The sequence below is a fragment of the Aricia agestis genome, chromosome 4 (genome assembly GCF_905147365.1).
Source record: "Aricia agestis chromosome 4, ilAriAges1.1, whole genome shotgun sequence".
NCBI lineage: Eukaryota > Metazoa > Arthropoda > Insecta > Lepidoptera > Lycaenidae > Aricia > Aricia agestis.
This window is the reverse complement of record NC_056409.1, coordinates 11,992,489-12,012,054: the sequence shown is the minus strand read 5'-3', so window position 1 is coordinate 12,012,054 and position 19,566 is coordinate 11,992,489. Positions and strand designations below refer to the sequence as shown.

Below are 19,566 nucleotides of genomic sequence, written 5' to 3'. Positions count from 1 at the left end.
AATTTATCGGATCTCATTATTCTATCCACATAATTTTATGTGGACCGTTGAATAATTCTACTACCATGTTTTAAAATATTAAGGGTGGTAAAACACTTTTCATTTTACTTGTAAATACGAGAATTCGGCAAAAACTTTTTATTAGAAGCTACTTTAGTCTCACTAAAGCTAAATGACTGCCACTTTTTTATTTTTTAGAGGTATATTGAACGCCACATAAATGATTATAGTACCTCGTAGCATTTCGTAGCATCTCGTAGCATCTCGTAGCACCTCGTAGCATCTCGTATCACCTCGTAGCATCTCGTAGTACCTCGTAGCATCTCGTAACACCTCGTAGCATATCGTAGCATTTCGTAGTACCTCGTAGCATCTCGTAGCACCTTGTAGCATCTCGTAGCATCTTGTACTACCTCGTAGCATCTCGTACCACCTCGTAGCATCTCGTACGCCTCGTAGCATTTCGTAGCATCTGATAGGACCTCGTAGCATCTCGTAGCAAACTCGTAAATTCTAGCACCGATGATTCAAACGGTCAAACCATAAGGCTAATATCACAATTAATATAAAAAAATGACGATATTTATTGACAGGCTATACTATTTATTTATCGGACAGTATTTTTAACATAGATTTTTAAATAAAATGCTCCTGTAATTATTACATTAGGTCAATAATAATTATTACTAAAAACTATTAACTTTTATTATAAAATCATTTTTACACATTGCAGAAATATAATGTCGGTCACAGTATTATTTTCAAAAGCTTTTGGAGCTCGTGGGCTCAACCGTGCGTAACAAGTTGCTTACAAATTGAATCACCGCCGCCTACACTGATGAAAGTAAAATAAGCCGAACTAATTTCTCTGTGATTTCCTAATCTTAAAGTTAAGCTTCGTTTCCTGATCAAAATGGAATATGTTTTCGGCGTATATCAAGTGATTTTGCATACAAACATTTTATTTACATGCAGATTTGTTCAAATGCAAATCAATAAATTACCCAATCGTTTCTTTAATCCAAATTGAAGGAAATTTATCACAGGAATGTTTTTTTTTAGAAAATTTAACGAATAAATGTGAACCGCTTGCCAAAAATATGTAGCAATCATCGTTAAAGTTAACGACGCGAGTCCATATGACTTTATCGCAGCAAGCTACTGCATATTTTTTACAAAAATTATATCGGACAAGCTACCATTTGTCATTCCCGTAGACAAATATTTGTATAAGTCGAGGTTAAGTTGTGTGATAAAAACAAACCAATTTGCTATTAGGCCTTTATGATCTAGGCTTTACGTTCCTTTTTGGTCTACGCCTCTACAATGCAACTGCTTTGCTTGTTAGACCAATGTTAGTAGAAAATGGATCCTATAGCATAGTTCATAAGTGGCATGTCATTTTAATTTTTGTCGCCCGCGATCGTGTTCTGCGAAAATCAGACGGGTACCAATGCTAACAATTACGACATCCATACTAATATTATAAATGCGAAAGTGTGTCTGTCTATCTGTTACCTCCTCACGCTCAAACTGCTGGACCGATTTTACTGAAATTTGGCATGGAGATCTATATATATGTTAGAAAAAATATAAATTTAAAGTTAAAAGTGACATTCACTGTAGAAATACTAGAAATAAGCACAAGCTGGACATGCCAGTGATCAGACTTAGTAAAGTCAGTAAATCTTTTAAAGGTAAATACGCCTTTACAATAAAATCCCAGAAAACGTTCAAAATCTTTCCATTAATAAATTTAAAAAAGTAGTCAAAGAGCGTTTGTGTGCCAAAGCTTATTATAAGGTCAATGATTTCATAGAAGATGGCACATCTTGGGAGTAGGATGGCTTCTTGCAAGGCTACTTCTACATTATTATATTATGACTTACAATTATGTATGTTGACATTGTATATAATATTAAGTTACAAAATTGTAAACTTTATTTTAAAAAAACAATTTTTCTCTCACTTTTTTGGTAAAAAGTGGAACCCGTGCGAGTTTCTTACGCCGGTTCTTCTCGCCAGGGTAGTTCCCGAACCGGTGGTAGGCATCAGGTAGACATTCTGAAAAAAATTGATTCAAATTTACTCAGAAATAAAACATTTTTTTTTTTAGATACTTTGAGTCCCGGGAAAGGACATAGGATACTTTTTATTCCGAAAAAATGTACGGTTCTGCCGCGATAAACGAGTTTTGGCGCAACGGCGTCATCTAGTAGATCATAAAATGGTATATCCAGATCACCAAACAAGAAAGGATATTGGCCAATTTTTTATTCATTAAGATGCAAAAATATTGATATTCCTATGAAAACGAGATAGCGCTTATTAAAAAAGACAATCGTTAAATCAATGACTGTACTTGTTTATTGACAAGATAAAGATTTTGCCATCATTGCTATTGCAATATTATACCACTCATGTACGTACACTATATACACAATATACCACTATCATACTTCATACATTAATTACTATGCAACGCCTCCGTGGTCTAGTGGTATAGAGCGCGGCTCTTGACTCGGAGGTCGTAGGTTCGATTCCCGCGTTGGAAACATGTTATTTCCAAGTTTGGTCTGATTGTCTGACAAGAAAAGATGATCCATGCGTCGGATGGGCATGTAAAAAATCGGTCCTGCGCCTGATCTCTCGCCGGTCATGTCGGTCTTTCGCCCTACTGGGTAATGAGAGTAAAGGAATAGAGAGTGCTCTTGTGTATTGCGCACACACTTGGACACTATAAAATTACTCCTGCATAGCTGGCCTGGTTTCAATGAAACCGGCCACCGTCACTGAAACCGGTGTGGGAGCTATTATTATTATTATTATTAACTATGAGTCCTTGTTTGTCATTCTAAATTACTTAGCAAAATATACACACGGGGAATATTATAAACTATATTATACAGATTGTAGACCCAAACCAGTTTGGAGATTTCCGTTACTTCCACGGGGTACGGATGTAGTCATAACAAAACATTGTACGAGTACTGAGTAGTAATTCCATGAAGACCTTAGCATTTCGATGGCTTTAATTAATTTGGAATTGACTATTCAAAGGATTAAAATCTAACATTTAATTTGAAGGAGGAAGGAAGGAAGGAATCCCTGTTTCTTTTGAATTGGCTGAAATTAGTTTTGCGCATGAATCGCCTGCCTCCAGTTTATCGAATGAAACAATCCTTTTGATTAAATTTAGGAAATGTTCAAAAATAGTAGCTTAAATTTCCTTACAATTTTATTGGCTTTATTTAAAGTATATTTTTATAAACTCTTTTGTTGAGTAATGACGATAACATCATAGTAATGAAGGCATCCTATTCTAATAATAATTATTAATATAAAGAGAAAAACGACGTATTTTTATACTTTTTATTTAGTCTACATCATCGTATACAAACCTACAAACTACATCTTAATATAAACCTGTGCTTATAGCGAGGAATATCACTATACAGACAGTAAACTCAAAATATACTTACTTTGTATTACTCATATCTTTAAAGTTTTTTTTTTTTTTAATGAAATAAGGGGGGCAAACGAGCAAACGGGTCACCTGATGGAAAGCAACTTCCGTCGCCCATTGACACTCGCAGCATCAGAAGAGCTGCAGGTGCGTTGCCGGCCTTTTAAGAGGGAATAGGTTAATAGGTAAGGGGAAGGGAATAGGGGAGGGTAGGGAAGGGAATAGGGTAGGGGATTGAGCCTCCGGTAAACTCACTCACTCGGCGAAACACAGCGCAAACGCTGTTTCACGCCGGTTTTCTGTGAGGACGTGGTATTTCTCCGGTCGAGCCGGCCCATTCGTGCCGAAGCATGGCTCTCCCACGTACAAGAAAATTGACGCGTCTGGCTGGTGTTGATAAAAAAATACTGACTGTTTGCCTAATCCTTTATCGCTTTATTATTTTTACAATTTATGCTAATCCTTTTATTTTAAAGGTAAAGTAAAATGTTAGTACTTCTTATATTTTTAATCTTGTTGAGTTTGTGAAAAGAAATGAAAAATAGGTAACTTGTAATAGATATAGGTATTATCTTATTTTAATTATTATTGCTATAATGTGGTAAGAATTCGAACATCGAATATCTACATGTATTGCAGAAAAGCAGGAAGATGGATGCATTAGAAGCACTGGAAATAAACAGACACAAGAAATATGGGAACCTTATAAACGATCAGACATGCCTTCAAATTCGGTATTATTACAGGACATTTAAAATTAATTTTAGGACATTATTTTACATTTGACATTAATTAATTTAGTAATTAGAAATTTTATAAACAGCATTACTTTGACATGTTTTTATCAATTTATTATTTTGTGACATTATTGACTTATTTAAAGATTGACACATTTTATGAATTGTTATTATTATTATATTATTAATTATGGTTATAGGACATTTAATTGATTTGCTGATATATTTAATGTAATTATTGTTTTTAGTTTATCAATTTTATAGATTCCAATACATTTAAAATTTAATTTGTGATTTTTGGTAGAAAATATTGTTTATGGTATAAAATTGTACTGAATGGTAGAAAAATTTTGTGATGTTGACAATCCATGTTTTGTTTACAAATTTTTTAAAAATTTAAAATTACCCGCAGTACACCTGATGATGATTTTTTCGAAACCGGTCGTGTATTTAACAATTTTGTAATAAAAATATTAAAATAAAGTGGAATAAGTGCAAGGAAAGTGTGTAATTATTTAATTGAAGATGAATTTCCACCAAGAAGTGACAGTACATTCAATATCATGTGGTAAGAATTACATTTGAAACAGATATATAGTGTTCAGATAACATAACAGTCATTATTAAAAAAAGATTTTATTAAATATATATTATATAACAATATAACGTAAAAGTTCTAACTGATCATCCTCAGAAGCAGGCTTACATAATGAATTGATATGCAATATCTATAGGCTTTCAATAAAAATGTACCATTTTATTTTCTTCAGTTTTACCTATATATTGCCGGCAGTTACTTACTACGGACGAGCTAAGCTTTTAGGTCAACCAGTCAGGGCATTCGTTTTGACCTACAAAACGAAATGCATAGGAGTAACCTATGCAATTTTTCACTGTAACAATGATTCAGTGGGAGCAAGTATAAAAATAGCTTTCCCGTGATCGGCCATGAGAATGATAATTCATTTATCAGGATATGAAAGACGTGTTTCTGATTTTTTTCCTTTCCTGTCTACTATAATATTAAAGAGGTAATGATCACAAGTCGTATGGTTCCTTGAGAATGTTGTTGAAATCAATAATTAAACTTTAAAACTAAATGCTATACGTGGGAGAGCCATGCTTCGGCACGAATGGGCTGGCTCGACCGGAGAAATACCACGTTCTCACAGAAAAGCGGCGTGAAACAGCGCTAGCGCTGTGTTTCGCCGAGTGATTGAGTTTACCGGAGGCCCAATCCCCTACCCTATTCCCTTCCCTACCCTCCCCTGTTCCCTTCCCTACCCTCCCCTATTCCCTTCCCTACCCTCCCCTATTCCCTTTCCTACCCTCCCCTATTTCCTTCCCATCCCTACCCTCCCCTATTCCCTTCCCTACCCTCCCCTATTACCCTATTCCCTCTTAAAAGGCCGGCAACGCACCTGCAGCTCTTCGGATGCTGCGAGTGTCCATGGGCGACGAAAGTTGCTTTCCATCAGGTGACCCGTTTGCTCGTTTGCCCCCTTATTTCATAAAAAAAAGACCCGGTGAACTTTGTATCTCCTATAGTAATTATATACTAATATTCACTTCCACGTACATTTTATGACTAAAATAAGCCAAATCGGTTCAGCCGTTCTCGAGTTTTAACGAGACTAAGAAAACAAAAAAATATTTTTATTTTTATAAGTAGATTAATGCCATAATAGGTTATTACAATTTGTTTAAATGCAAATTTTATAAATAACGTTAATTTAATACTTGCAATTATTATAATTTATCAAATTATTATCGTTGTATCCATTTTAAGTGCTAACTACATAAATATAAATGAAAGAATGAATCAAAATAATCAAATATTTTCATTAAATATTCATGTACCTATTATACGTTTACATAAAATACTGGCCACTAAAACGTTCGGCGTTCATTTTGTGTAAACTGATTATATTATTATTTAGTTTCAACAAACATTGATTCAAATCAGATACACGTAGCTAAGTACACAAATCTGTTATTTTTATATTTGTTACTAAAAATGGTCAATTTTAGACAAAATAAATGACACTGTAATGATGGGAAATTGATTCGTAAGCAGATGGCGGATCTAGGTAATTTGGTTGGCTACAAGCCTAGCCAACAGATAACAAAAAATATTGAGTAGATTGTTTTAAAGTTATACTTTTATCATACCTTATTTTAATTATAAAACATTAGACACACTACAATGTTCACACTACGATATTTTGAATGACAAGCCTATACACACGAATTATACTCTTTTATTTATGGTTGAAGTCTGTTGTCAAATTAAAAATAGATTGTTTTTTATTAAATCTGAACTAGTGAATACTTTAAACGGGGAGCCGAAAGAAGAAGAAGTAAGTCAATATTTTGGTAATAGAATATTAATAGCATTAAAACTTATAATTATATTTAAGGTCGAATTTCGATCATTGGGCGATCCTAGAGATCGCCCAATGATTTATGTAAATTGAGAATAAAAAAATAATATCAATTTATAATTCGGTACGGCTTACCGATTTTTGTAATTTAGTCAATATTTGTGGAAATCCAGGGAAGGTTTACAAGGTCAGAAAAGTTAAGAGTTAAGTGATACAAAGTTTACGGGTCATGTAGGTGTCTGTCTGTCTGTTACATCTTCACTCTAAAACCGCTAAACCAATTTTAATAAAATTTGGCATGCAGATACTTTGAGTCCTGGGAAAGGACATAATTTTTGTTGCGGAAAAATGTACGGTTACCGCCGCACGATATACGGATTTCAGCGCAACGGAAATGCGGGCGTAACCTAGTTTCTTATAAAATTTTGTGTCCGATTCGCTGTTTCGACTTTATAATATAATATTGAGAATGACGTATCGTAAACCTAACATTTGTACAGCGATAACCGCATCGTCGATCACAACCTTTAATAGATACTGACGTATAACGCACTTAACCTCCCTCAGAGATTAATGGCGTGAGGTGTTCTAGCGTCCATTACTTACTATTGGCACAAACCTTCGGGAGCTTACGCCAACAATTAATATTGTGACTTTCCATATTGTATTTTCATTGTCTTTCCGGGAAGGTGTACGGTAAAAACTTTGGGCGTGACTCAAATATTTTACATTCTTCAATCATAATACGCATTGGAAAATAATACTTATTCTTAGTCGGTACAGACCTACTACTAGTATATTTTGTGATGACAATAATATCTATTCTCGATTCCTCGAATATGAGTAGTGCTTCTTCTTCTTCTTAGTTCTTTCCCACTTTACGTAAGGCGGCTCTCCTAATACATGTACGCCGAGAAATTCTAATAAATTAAAAATATCTTGGGTTGTCGATTTAGGTAATTTATTTACAGCTTGTCCTTTGGTAATACTGGTCCACCATGTGGCTGGGGGTCTTCCTCTAGCTCTCTTAGCTTCTGGGAGACTCAACGCCTTTTTGACAATGTACTTGTCGTCTTTGCGCATAATGTAGCTATACCATCTTAAGCGTATCTCGGTTAGTTTTTCGGACATCTTGAAGCTCCCCCGGATATATTCATTTCTAATTTTGTCAAGTTGGCTACCCCTCCAGACCATCGTAACATTCTCATTTCTGTGGTGTGGAGCTTTTTATATGTGTTTCCTTGACCGTCCAACATTCTGAAGCATATAGCATTGCAGGTAATACCGCCGTATTATATACTTTTCCTTTTGTACGGATTGGCATATTATTTGAGTCACACTGGTTAAAAATCTCCATTTCTGCCACGCAATGTGATACATCAGCTCTCAAGGTATTCCGTCATTGTTCGAGATAATCAATCCTAAGTAAGTATTTAAATTGTGTTACTTTAGGGACTGGTGCTCGATTTCAATAATAAATAGTCGATGTGCTGGTATAACCCTGCATAAAAATGCATTCTAAGTAATGCATTTGGTACAACTCTATCTTTTGACAATACATCAATTAAAATCGGCTCAAAAGATAATAATCCTACTGCAGCATTTCAATCATCCAGAAATTATAACCGTCGATGTTCGCATGCCCCGAACTTTCAGATAGAAAAGCCGAATCGGACTTTTTCACGGTGCCTCACAGTTTCCAATCATGTTTATTCAAATAGTAATCCACTAGTTGAGAGCCGTTTTCAGTACGTCCATCTGTCTTACTCGGAACGTAGCCTGTAAAACCTGCAAGCTACATGGCAAAACCTATTTATCATTCACTATCTCCACCCACATTAAGGATTTACAAAAAGACTGAAAAAGAACAGCAAGGTCCGGAATCTTGGGAAATATTATAATTATAAATATTATATATTAATAAATAACATATTATTTCCAAGAATTATACGGTTCTGGATCCGCTAAATGGTATACCCGTAATAGGGATGATGACAAGGTCAAAGATTAGCGAATTTTGTTAATAAAATAAAGAAATCACGGTGAAAAATAAGTGTTCCCAAAATCACAGCTCGATAGCATTTATATATATTTTTTTTTGTTATGCCCCTTCAAAGTTAGATAATCAAGTCGATTTTTTTTCAATTAAATGTCTTAATATTTGTATACCAATCGATAACAGCTTATGCAATTAAAATCAACTTTTATTATGAAACCACTTTCATAAACGCAATATTTAATATACCTATAGAACAAAGCTCTCTCCCGATTGTTACAGGTGGGTGAAACTTTCGAACAAAAAAAATTGGGTTCCAAATTTAAACTTAGCAACTAAATTAAGTTGGATAATCTGTGCAATTTTTAAGCAAGATCGACTGTGATTGGTTGATAAGAAAGACGAAAAAGATGTTTAAAACTCAAAGTTCGATTTTCAGTTAGTGAAAATTATTTTGTAGCAACTCTTTCAAAAATTGTAAATTGGTGGATTAATTATTGAAAAACAAAAGGTAAGCCATTGTAAAATGTAAATATAACCGTAAATTGATAAATTGAAGCAAAACATAACTATGTCATACCGTGTTCTAATACAAAGTATGTCATAGTGATTATTTGCATAGTTGTATAATAATTTACAACTTAAACTATAATAATATGAAAAAAATAGATTATTATTTCATGGAAAATATTATAATGTATCAATGTATGTATGCAGTTAATTTCGAAAATGTTGAAATGTGTCTATTGATTTATTGTAGTAATTAATTGCACGTTAAGGTCTTTAACTATAATAATTTATGTATGGAAATGTAGTAAATGATAAACTTTTCATTAATTTTAGATTTTTAGGTCCCTGTACTAGTTTGCAACATTTTAGTCTGCAGGCAATGGTTGTTAAGGAGATTTAAGGAGGAGGAGAAGGAAGGTATGGGATTATGAGAGGTGCGGCCACTAAGGGAAAATCCTCTGATCAAGTGAGGTGGTATACAGCTGGCCTGAGCCCACGCGATATATTTCAGCTGTCGTATGTACAGGGTGTAACAAAACAAAGTGATAATACTTATGTGTGTATGTATAAAGATGCGCGTCCACTGGATCGGAATCGGAGCGTAAGCAGCGGACGGATTTGTTGTCTAAACCTTGTGGATTAAATCTGTTTTATTGTTTTGTGTTTATTTACCTATGTACAATAATTTTTATTGAAATAATACATTTATTTGAGCTCATTTCTTTTTTTTTAATGTTTAGAGTGGAAGGTTTTGCACTTAAAAATTTTAACTTTAGTTTCAATTTAAAAAAAAAATAAATGTTAATTTTTTTTCTTCTAAGTCCGACCTCTTGTTACGTAGTATATGACATTCTCTTTGCTCCCGATGCATACAAACTACGAAAGAGTGACGTCAGTCTTTCGTAGCACTTTGTATGGAGCGTTTCGGGCAGCTCTATTTTATGAGATGTTTGAATTGTCATATCTTGGTGAATTTTTAAGCTATCAGAGTCATTCTTTCAGCGATGTTTCTATTTTTAAGGGTCTTTCAATTACCAATAAGAAAAAAAAATAGTCATCAAGCCTATTGTCTAAAGTTATGTTCTCATGGTAAAAATTTAAAAAGTCAGGTTAAAATATAAGGCATTATTAATCGTATTGTGTACAATCAAACTTAATGAATAAGTAATAAAAAAAAAAATTCACACTACATTTCAGGATCCCAATTTACCCAAAATTGGGGTTCTGAAATGTAGTGTGAAGTGTAGTGTATTTTTGTACAAAAATGCGTGATGAAGATAAGCAATAACAACACTCATGAGTTATTATGAGAGCTCTATTATAGTAAAGCTAGTTTTCTCGCTCACAACACCCCGGGGACGTTGAATTATGGCAGCGGCCAAAAATGATGTAAAAGCCCATATTCACATGCTAATGCCGTGTCGCTGAGCAACTCCTAATAGCGTGACTGTACAGATTTCATATTCAATATATTGAACTTGTAGGGTTAAGGCAACAAAATTTCAAATACGTTTTGGTATCATTGCAATCAAAAAATCTTTGGGTATTGATAAAAAAATCATCGACAAACTTTTAGTGTCCACAACATTTAAGTTAATTATTACTTACAAAGTTAATGTGGTATCTGGTTACACCACTGCTATAACATACCTGAAATAAAAAGAAATATAAAATATGTTATTAATACTGAAATAACAATAATAATATAATATCTGATGGTACAAGTTGGAAGCCGCCTACATGAAGTTGCAGCAGACGACGTGTCATTTCTATGTATTTCTATGATATTATAGCTTCGTGTCGCTAGCTGCGCAGGGTGTTTCATAGAAATAAATACAAACTAGTAGTGTCGCGACGACACAAATATTTTACAAAATTCCTGTAGAAACTTTCCAAAACAATTTAGATACATTAAGATTAAATTAAAGTTTAAGGATGCCAAGTGCTATTAGCGCAATAATTCCACTATCAGAAACGTTATACATTAGCGATTTTGGCGAAGCATATTAGTTATACATCGAACAGGGCGAGCGATGTAAACTAATATCGTGGATAATGTACGTAGCGGTGATTGCAGGTAACTTAATATCCGCCGGGCTTAGTACTGACACACGTTTCGGTGCGATATATCGGGGCTTAGCGGGAGCCTCGGAAATAAATAATTGCACTTCTGATATGGATATTTAGTGATTCACGGGGATTCGGCTCCCGAAAAATGTATGCCTTCATTTTACCGGAAGTGACGAAATTAAAGGGCCGTCATAAGTTTTACGTGCCTTTCAGTGTAATTTTTTTTAATTTCTTGTAGAATTAAGAAAAAAACGGATAGACAGTTAATTTTGATTAACTTTCTTTTTAATATAAATAAATATATTAATATAAATAAATATTTACTCTTTTGATAATTGAAAGAATTAATTTGTAACAGAAGCGTTGCAGTTGCTCCAAAACTTAAAGATATTTAGGGCCTGTTTCACCACTTTCTGATAAAGTGCCTAATAGGCTATTCACAACTTTTTTGACAGATTCTCTATAATTGATCTGTCAAGTTAATTGGTGGATAGCCTTATCAGGAAGTGGTGAAACGGGCCCTACGTGTTTTACAGTACAGTTGCAAGAACCTTTAAAAAAACTTACAAGTGAAGCCAATTATTTTGGTTCTAATTAATTGCTTAAATGGATAGATGAAATTTTTACCAACGCCTTAATTATATGTTTAATTTAATAATTAATAATAATATTATAATTAAAAAAAAATTAAGGGTGGCTCCCATACAAAGATCACAATTTTTGGCCTATTTTGCTCTATAACGGTATGTGTATTCATGAGCGAGTCCGATTAGTAAAAAAAATACGAATAAATAATCGGTCAAGTGCGAGTCGGACGCACGCGACGTGCGCGAGCACGAAGAGTACTACCACAGTGATTTTTGTATGGGAGGCCCCCTTAAATTTTTATTTTATTTTAATATTATTATGAAATATTAAAGTACTCATCTTAGAGAAAGTTTAAGCCGTAGACGTAATTCATTTTACGTAACTAAAGAAAATGTTAGAAAAAATATTAACTGTGTCAAACGTAAAGTATGCGTTATGCAAATAATTATTGTACTGCAAGGAAGGAGTGATACACATTGTGTCGTCCTTCCCTATTTCTATTGTGATGATAAAGATAGAGGGAGTGTAATGAAAGAGGTGCGGGATGTTTGCTACAAAGGGATATTTCAAACCCAGATCGCTACAAGATGTGTCTAGGGAATAATATTGTACTACTTCAGGCTGTGACTATCAAACAAGCGATTTAGTTTCCCTTTAAATTTATTAGTATCTTTTCAAGAATAAAATATTTTGTTTATTTTTTTTAAAGGTTGATAATGAAATATAATGGGGAATGTTACCTAAATTTGATTATTAGCAGTCAACATTCTCTGTCAAAAATAAAGAATATTAATGAAAGAATTACTTGGATACGTTAATTAGTTTCCGATTTATAAGCAAAACAAGTTGTAACTATACGACGCGGGCGCCCGGTAACGGTGTGACGTCATAGCACAATTCCGCCGCGCGAGCCCCATACAATAAACGTGATTTTTTGCTCTATCTCGATAACGGCAAAAGGTAGGCACTTTAAATTTTTACCAAGGCCTTAATTATATGTGTATTTTAATAATTAATAATAATATTATAATAAAATAAAAACTTAAGGGTGGCTCCCATACAAGTATCACAATTTTTGGCCTATTTTGCTCTATAACCTTATGTGTATTCATGAGCGAGTCAGATTAGTAAAAAAATACAAATAAATAATCGGCCAAGTGCGAGTCGGACTCGCGCACGAAGAGTTCCGTACCACCACAGTGATTTTTGTATGGGAGGCCCCCTTAAATTTTTATTTTATTTTAATATTATTATTAAATATTTAGACGAATTTTTTTTTTTACTTTTGTATGGGCAAGTGCCCGAGCGTCACGAGTTTCCCCATACAAAAGTGAAAAATATTTTTGGTATTTCAGCGCTGCTACTTTCACAGTGAACACGTACACACCCTAAAGTATTATCACTTATTTTTGTTACACCCTGTAGATATCGACTTGGAGGGGGCACTCCCGTGCCCCCAGATCCCATTTTTTGTTTTCCTTATTTCGATAGTTATATTAAATTGTGACTACTGAAAATATTTATGAAACTAAGATAGGTATTTTTTTACCATTAAGTTCGTATTCGTAGCGAACCGCTTAATTCATGGCCTCACGGGCGTGTCAGTACAGACAGGCATTTGTTTTCCATCACCCGTACTTTCCTCTTCCATTACACGGTATTAAAGGACGCACCGAGGCCGAGGTGCCATGGGGTTCCATTATTACGCCAGCTATTCACACCTACTGATTGCTGGATTTAAACAAAATAAATTGCTGTGAAATTTATTCGTTTCTTAGATAATGAAGGTATTTTATCATATCACACTTATACATAATAATTATTACAAATGTGAAGGTCCGTTTGTATGTAATTTTTTTACGCCCAAACCGCTGAACCGATATTGCTGGGTATGGCAAAGCGGGATAAAGATATCCCGGAAAAATTTACGAATTAACGAATTTTGGCGCCTGCGGAGTCGCGGGCGTCATCTAGCTAATAATATAATATTACTAAATGTCCCGCACGGCTTCGCCCGCGTAAATTAGGAATTTTACAGAAACCGTACATTTTCCCATAAAAAATATTTCCCCCGTTTTACCCACATTTTCCTGAGTTTCTTCGGTCCTATTAGTCTTAGCGTGATAATATAATATAGCCTATAGTCTTACTCGATAAATGATCTATCTAACACTGAGATAAGTTTTTAAATCGGACCTGTAGTTCCTGAGATTGACGCGTTCAAGCAAACATACTCTTCAGGTTTATAATATTAGGTAGGTATAGATTTTTTTTTAAATTATCGCTTGACAAACTAGAGTCTCGATCTAAAAGACTATGAATTAATGGAATAATATGGTAGTGATGATGATGAATGTAATTTGCATAGTAGCATATGCTTTCTGTTCTTAAAACAACGCAAAAACTCCCAAACTTGTATCTATAAAGAATCAGGAGTTCTCTCAGCACCTTCCGAACCACGGTATACCAGGTATATCTCGGTGCAAAATCTTACTTGTTGGTAGCATATGCTTAGAATACTTCTCACGAAACCGAAGTCACCACATGTTTCCCTATAAGTTTTGAGGAGTTCCCTCGATTACTTATGGATCCTTCATCAGATCACCACTTTTGTGAATATAATACAAAATTGGGATGATACCCTATATACCAAAAGAAAAAATTTGAAAATCGGTTCACAAACGGCGGAGTAATCGTTGAATATAAGAAAACGAACATAACACCTCGTCCATTTCGAAACTCGGTTAAAATTGTAGCCTATGTGTTATTCTGATGTATAAGCTATATTATTGTAAAATTTCATTAAAATCCTTATTCTTGAAGTAGGTAGTTATTTTACTTTACTATAGTAGCTTGTTACACTCAAATTTCAGCTTTGATTGAAGCTTATAAAATAATTGCTTCTCGCTTTTGTCCCTTCCGCGCCCTTTCTTGCCATAGGGAATTGTCTACGAAACCTTTCTCTCAGAGGGAAATACGCTTTCGTATACAAATAAATTTGCCTTGTCTAATCATTTGTGATTTAAGGTTTTGCAGCTTGATATTGTATTTTCACGAAAATCAAGAAAGGTAAAATTGTAATAAGTAAAACTTTTAAGTACCATAATTGTGTAAAATATATATATTTAATACTGTATCACTTTCTCATGCCCTAATTGAAAAAGTTGCTAGTCAACGACCGACGACCGACCAATGACGACGACGACGACGACCGACCAATGACGACCTCTGTGGCTCAGTTGGCTGTTGGTAGCTCAAGCCGGGGGTCGCGGGTTCGAATCCCGCCGGCGGAACGTTTTCAAAGTTCCTATGTCATGGATGTGTATTAAATATGTGTATCACATAATAAAAATCTTAAATATATGTATAGTATAAAAAGTATTAAATATAATATTTCCGTTGTCTGGTACCCGTAACACAAGTCCTTTAGATACTTAGCACGGGGCCAGAGTGACGTGGTGTGAAGCGTCCATGAAAAAAAAACTATCCGTTCTCGCTTAAGATAATTGCATTTCACAGCATCAAAATTATCTTCTGTCCGTCTGCGTTGGTTATTAATCAAATGTCCTCAAAATCGATTAGGTAGATTTACCCGTCTATGGGTGATGCCTTAGGGATTAAGAAATACAAAAGATGGTGATGGTTCTTAAGCTACGTCTTGAGCGTTGATAAAATTTAATGAATGGGAAGTAATTGTAGAATTCGCCGCATATCTGCGCCTCAAACCGCGCCTTAGTATTTATGTGTGTTGTTTTAGGACAGCGTTCGGGACACTTACAAGTTACACTGCTCCATCTTAATTAAACAAACATCATTAATTAGTTTCATTTTGTTCTGAGCTAACAGATAGGGTTTTGTGCCAATACAAATTAAAGTTAAACGTTTAGAATTCACTAACATAATAGTATTTTAAAAAGATAAAACCGACTTCAAAATTGTACGTAATTAAGAATTAAAATTCCCAATCTCAAAAAGTGCTTAACCAATTTTGACACATTTTATTCTAACAGAATGTTTTTCGCTGCTACTGAGGCGGAGTTAATTTTCTTTTCATCAATCAATGTATGAAAATTTAGATGACAACGTTAAAATATGTACAAACATTTCATACACATCACAAAACAATATTCTACCGATAATTCGCTTAACACTAATGTAACACCATTCACCGTAATTTAAACCGTGCCTCATTTAGGGCACGAATATTAATTACCTTTAACTGACTAATTATTATATCATTAGATAGTAATAAAAATTTAATTTCAATTTAATAGAAAGGCCCTCGTTAAATCATTAGGTGATCGATGGATTCTGTAAAATATGTTAATTTTAGTACGACGGTCGACGGCTATTCTATACAGTTTAAATAGTCACCCAGTTGCACACTGGGTGTACAATTTTAATCATTCAAAGACCAAATTTTATCTACATAAACTGTACTTAGTGATGAAATAATTGATTTTCATAAGGATTAATGACATAAGTAAAATAAACGCGTTTAAATGTAGTCCAAAAAAATCAAGATTTTTAAATAAAAAAAAAATGTTATTGTGCCTCACTCGACATAGATAAGTATAGTGTGTCGCGAACTTTTTTGTAGATATTTATAAGACCTACAATTACTTAGAACATTTTATGGTTCTATCTTTTGCAGTTTCGGCAGCGTACGCAGAATAAGTAACTTTTCTGGTTGATTTTACATCTGGCGTCCGAAAAACCCAAATATCTTACGAAACACTATTTTTTCCAAAATAAAATTTAGCCTATGTTTACCAGAAATAATGTAGGAGGCTTTTGCTTGGAGTAGTTTAAATAAAGCCAAAATCCTCGAACTTGTATCTATAAGGATTCAAAATTTCTGTTGGGTACCTTCGGAACCAGGGTACATCCTGGTGCAAAATCTTACTTTTTGGTAGTATATGCCTGAAATACTTCAGAAAAAATCAAAATCACTATATGTTTTCATATAAATTTTGAGGAGTTCCCTCGATTATTCATGGATCCCATCATCAAATCACCACTTTTATGAACATGTTACCAAATTAGAGTCAAACTCTATACAAAACAAAAAGAATTCTGTAAATCGGACCATAGACGGCTGAGTAATCGTTGAACATATATAAAAAAAATAAGGGAACATACAGCCGAACGTATTACCTCCTCCTTTTTGGAAGTCGGTTAAAAATTAGCATAACTAGTAATCAAAAAAAAATTTGTTCTAAATTTGTTTTGTACTATATAATGTTTGATATATTTTGCTTTTAAAATTTTACAAATAATTATACTTTATTCAAATTACTTTTAACCCCTTTCCATAGTAATTTAACACACGCATATACATCAAGCCTAGAAAGAAAACAATGATTGTGCACAGTACACGCTGTTTAGCTTCTCCACTTTGCCTCTTACTGCCAACGCGATCGAGAGTCGAATCATCTCGACCTCAGAAGGTTTTTGTACATATTTTGCAACGAAGAGCGTCCGTGGCCTAGTGGGAAGATCGTTGGTTCGCACTCGAGAGGGGGTTCGATCCCGGGTGAAGGCATGTACTCATGAGACATTTTCAGATCTCAAATACATTATACGGACGCTCGTACGGTGATGGAAAACATCGTCCCAGACGATGCTCATTTCTCTGGCCTAGGCCGACTATGTTGCGAGAATGCCGTATGTGCTTGGGTAACCATATAAGGGCCAGGCCACAACAGTGCGTTGCGCCGTCGCATCGTAAAAATCTACGACGTCGCAGAACGCATCGTGGAAATTAGCGACGCGACAGCGAGATTTCCGATGACATTTTTGCGTTGTGACAACGCATCGCATTTCGCGATGTTGTTTTTGCGATACCATGCCGCAACGCAGTGTTGTGGCCTTCCTCATACGGACATTTAAAATCTTGTCCCAGGCACTACAGTATAAAACGAAAATACTGAAAATACTATATTAATCATCCACAATGGATGCAAAGGCCTTGTTTTTTTTTACCAGGATCGAGAAGTTTGGCGCCTGGTACTGCGATGTCAAAAATTTTATTCGAGTTTGTAGACTACAAATTGTGATTAAAACTAAATAATATCAACATCAGATCAGATGCAGAGTCGTAATCGATTTAGCTTCGGGAGTAAGGCCCTTGATATTGAGTCAAAATCGTTACGTAAAACGATCTAGTAAAAATGTATATTAATAATCCTACTTTTAAAGTTATAATATTATCATAACCGATATCAAGTCGACTGTGTCTTTGTTCTAATTATATTGATGTAGAAATCTACATTCAAGAAAGTCACTTCTCTCTTTGAAACTAAAACTAACCGTCTGCTATCAATTCTGCAAGTACAACACTGAGTAAAGCCACCGTCAATTACCTAACTCAACCGGAAGAGAGAACTTCATTAAGATTGTATGGAACTTAAATACAGAATAATTAGATACCTAGTTACCTTCTCATATAAAAGTATCATTTAATTGGGTCATATTTTAAGCCCGATTTATGAGGTTTCTGACAGGATTGTTTGTGGTTGATCTCTTCAACTACGTGGTTGATTGGTTAATTTCTGGAGTTAGCAAATAGAAAACTCCTACTGCCACATAAAACCTTATAAACTGAAAACAAGACAACAACAACATCGCTTTGCTACAAATTGTATAATAATTTGTAGCAAAGCCTTGTCTTGTAAATGTCATAGAAACAGTTATAAGTAATAATATTATACTTGATGACACTCACAATTCCGTTGCACCAAAATTAGCATACTGCGCGAGGACCATATATTTTTCCAGGATAAAAAGTATCCTAGTATGTCCTTTCCTGAGATTCAAAGTATCCCCATACCAAATTTCAGTAACATCGGTTCACCGGTTTGGGCGTGAAAACGTAACAGACAGACAAACTTTCGCATTTATAATATTTAAGAATGATTAATACAGACATGACTATGTTGTATGTATGTATTATAATGAGAAAAAATATGAATTCGCTCGTCTCGGCAGGGGCACGACCGTGCCCCCAGATCAGAAAATAACATTTACGTTCACAAATAAAATATTATTCATGTAAATATTATTATACAACATCAACGTTCTAAAAATAATTTACTAAATTTAGTTTGTTATTATTTTTAGCAATATTCCGCGAAAACAACTTAATTATAAATAATTTACTAGTTACTGTTTCTTAACTATGATATACTTTACAATAGGAATCAGAATCAGTAAAACGCATTATCAGGGTACCTGCCTCTCGAGAGAAATCACGTGCGCCGAATAAAAACTTTTCGTTCCCATTTATATACGGAGGGCGCGCAGTTCATATTTTTTGTAAATTCGCCTTCCGGATAAACTGTAAGCCACGAATCATGTGGTGATTGCCAAGAAGCGGCCAATCGCATTGCGTTCCACATTCAAAGTCCGGACGTCGTCAGACGGTGCTCGACGGAAATAACCGAATGGAGCGTCCATTGAGCGTAACAGCTGAATAGGAATGATGCGTTCCGTTTTTTAAATTTCACGTTTTTCCTGAACATTGACTAAGGAGTTTTTTTTTTTCCTGAACATGAAACATTGTGATTCATATTTTAAATTTATTTGATCAAAATAGTGAGAACGCAATATAATACATAATATTTTCACAAAATTTCAATTACAAAGCTACACAAAACTTTTTCCTGGTGCAAACATAAATTTTACTACAATAAAAAAACTGCTCTGATTGCGCGTTTCCGCAAAACTCGTAAACTCCATATAAACATCTCCGTATAAACACATTCCAAGACAAAAACAAGAATCGTTTATAAAAAAATGGCTGTCGTCACGTCG

At 34.4% G+C, this 19,566-nt stretch overlaps 1 protein-coding gene and 1 long non-coding RNA gene across 2 annotated transcripts in view; both read right to left on the bottom strand.

Moving 5' to 3' along the window:
* The window catches only part of LOC121726214 (neural cell adhesion molecule 2), a 226,551-nt gene that overhangs the window by 92,205 nt on the left and 114,780 nt on the right, over positions 1–19,566 (bottom strand). The window lies entirely within an intron of this gene.
* Positions 3,953–17,548, bottom strand: LOC121726215. The gene is made up of 3 exons (XR_006035509.1): positions 17,491–17,548; positions 4,288–4,294; positions 3,953–3,964 (listed from the first exon to the last, which is right to left on the bottom strand). It is a non-coding gene; the product is annotated as an uncharacterized LOC121726215 (long non-coding RNA).